We start from the raw sequence: 2726 nt of genomic DNA, 5'->3' as shown, positions 1-2726 counted from the left end.
GAAGCTATCTGATGTATGGTGAATTATTGTTAGCCAAAAAGAGAATGTCTGATGGAAAATGCCCCTTGAGACAACGAAGCACATATTTTGGAACTTCCCTACAATATATGCTTGGTGGATATGTTTGTATGATACTTGTATGATGCATTGGAAGACTAAGTTTCTGAATATAGACTGCTTTATGGAACAATTCAAACGGGTTCTACACGTTTCGACTTATGTATTGCTTCTCTAGACTTTGGGTGTTATCCTTTTTGTGAAATGCTAGAAACTCGGCTTTGTTTGATACACACCTTTCACAGTTTCCAACTGCCTTGGTCTATGATTCGAGATAGATTGTTAGAGGATTGTGTGGCACTGCCAGTTCCTCAACAGAATAACACGATGGAATTCCTCATCATGATGTAAACATGTAACAAAATGTAATATAGTACTTAAGTTAGAGAGAGAGAGAGAGAGAGAGAGAGAGAGAGAGAGAGAGTTTTCACAATTATGTAGGCAAATGAAATTTTCACTCTGGACCAATAATAGCACCGATAAGAAAGAATGGGGAAAATGGAATGTCCGTTCAAGGATCAGAAAGAGGTATGTTGATGGAGCGAGTCGTCCGGCCAGTCTCTATGATCAAAGGCAGGGGTTGGCGAAGGCGACATTGACGAGGGAGAGCGGAAGAGTGCCAGCGCAGGGGTAGGTGCGTCCGTAGCGGAGGCCGGAGGAAGCGGGTTGGACTTTGACGTTGGGGAGGACAGTGCAGTGGCCGAAGGTGGGCACGTCCACCTCCATGGCGAAGCGGCTGATGATCTTCTGGTTCCAGCGCCGGTCCTGGCAGGCTGCAATGATGTTGAAGGCCTCACAGGGGCAGTTGTTCACGAGCTCCCACTCGCACAGCCCGGTCGCCACGGGAGTGTTGGTCAGCACGAGGTCGTGCAGCCTGCACTTGCGGGGCGTAGCTGCTTGCACAACGGAGGTCCCCTCTATGATATTTAGCAGCAGCGCCGCCACCATCGCCACTGCGGTAGAAAAGGAGATCAATAATATTACGACATATGATATGACTATAGCACACAGACGTGCGTTTTTGTATACTTGTAGAATAATAACGCACTCAAGCACTCACTCAATTATATCAACGCACATAATTGAGTGACAGGAAGCCATATTCTTATACCTGTGCAGAGTGCCGCTCTCCCCATTGCCATTGTTGATGATGAAGATGGGTTCTAGCCCTAAACGCTGCTCGATGTGCTCACTGCTGCTTACAGTTTTGCGGGCACTACTATTCCAGCCTTCACAGCACCCGCTTTATATACTCCCAATTACGTCCTCGTAATCCGACCTGTCAAACCTGAAAAGCCAAATCAAATACTTGTTCCTCATATGTGTGTGTTTGTGTTCCTTGGCTATTCATGTATTCACATGGCTCTACTCCACCAACGTTGAGAGTCATTGCTCCCGTGATAACAATAAAGATATGTGAACATCGATCCCCTAACCTTCTACGGGTAACCTTCCATGTGGGTATTGGTGTTCATGTTGGCTACTAATTATAGTGCCATTTATGCTAGTAAAAGGTCACATTTACAATAGGAAAAGGAAACGTCCATATTGCATGACACCTAGTTGAATTGACTTGGGGAGTAGTTCGAATGGACCTATTCCCTCTCGGACTTAGTCCTTGATACCAAGTTGATACCTTGGTGGAGCTTGTTCAGTTTCATTTTTGCCAACATTTTTAGGTGAAAACTTTGAGGGCCAAGGACTAACACATGCCTTTGTCCACCCAACCATACTCCTCCTACAGACCTCGTAGCCTACCTTCTCTTGGCCTACCTTGAGGAGACCACTTCACTTCGATGATCAATTGACTCATGTGCCAACATAGTCCTGCCCTTGTCTTTGTGGAAATATTACTCCCCCTTGAAGGAGAGTTTTTGTCCTTAGAAACATTGATCAATGAAATAACTCTCCATAAGAATATTAATGCTCTCCTCTCTAAACTTGCATCACGTCAAATGCTATCCCACGCAGTACGTACCATTACATCTGGCACTCATATGTGGAATTATGTGCTTGTAGAAAAAAATCAAATTGAATGATTGCAGTCAATATTTTCTCAGGAGATCGCCCCTTTGACCAAGAGAAACCTCTACTTTCTCTACTTAGATCTCAAATTAAGAGTAAAGCCTACCTCACGTGAGATGGTCTAACTGAGCAAACTTATTTTTCTCACTACTTAACTACTAGTAGAACCTATCTTCAGAAAAACTCTTGACTAATAGTAGAACCTATCCCAGGCAAAACGCTCTAACTGAGAAAAGCCTATTTCTCTCTTTCATTAACTAATAGTACAGCGTATCTCAAGCAAAATGCTCTAAGTGAGAAAAACCTACTATTGTCTCTTCTCAGTGAATAGTAGATTATCTCTAGCAAGATGTTATAGCTGAGCAAAAGTTAGCTCTTTATCTCCTCAAAAAATTTCTTCCAAAAATTGGAGTGCTTCTTACAGATGTATATCATTCAAGCGATGGATAGGTGTTTTGGGGCTTACTTATAGAAGAAAAAAAAAGGTTGGCACTCTAAGTCCTTAGGTACATTTACCTTCCACATGGAGATTCTATTCCAAAACTAGAGTTGTTCTTCATGAAAGACGGAGCATTTTGTGAACTATCTATGGTTAACATAGAGGGATCCCCACAACTTCTTAAACCTTACAATTTGATGGATGT

The 2726-nt window shown here is 43.0% G+C and overlaps 1 pseudogene; it reads right to left on the bottom strand.

Annotated features, from left to right (window-relative positions):
• Positions 1–568: 568 nt before the first annotated feature.
• On the bottom strand, positions 569–1005 carry LOC147428009 (uncharacterized; annotated as a pseudogene).
• Positions 1006–2726: the final 1721 nt, after the last annotated feature.

This window comes from Adiantum capillus-veneris, chromosome 23, assembly GCF_014529385.1.
Source record: "Adiantum capillus-veneris isolate H3 chromosome 23, ASM1452938v2, whole genome shotgun sequence".
Taxonomy (NCBI): domain Eukaryota; kingdom Viridiplantae; phylum Streptophyta; class Polypodiopsida; order Polypodiales; family Pteridaceae; genus Adiantum; species Adiantum capillus-veneris.
Note: the sequence above shows the minus strand (reverse complement) of the source record. Positions and strands in the feature narration are given on the sequence as shown.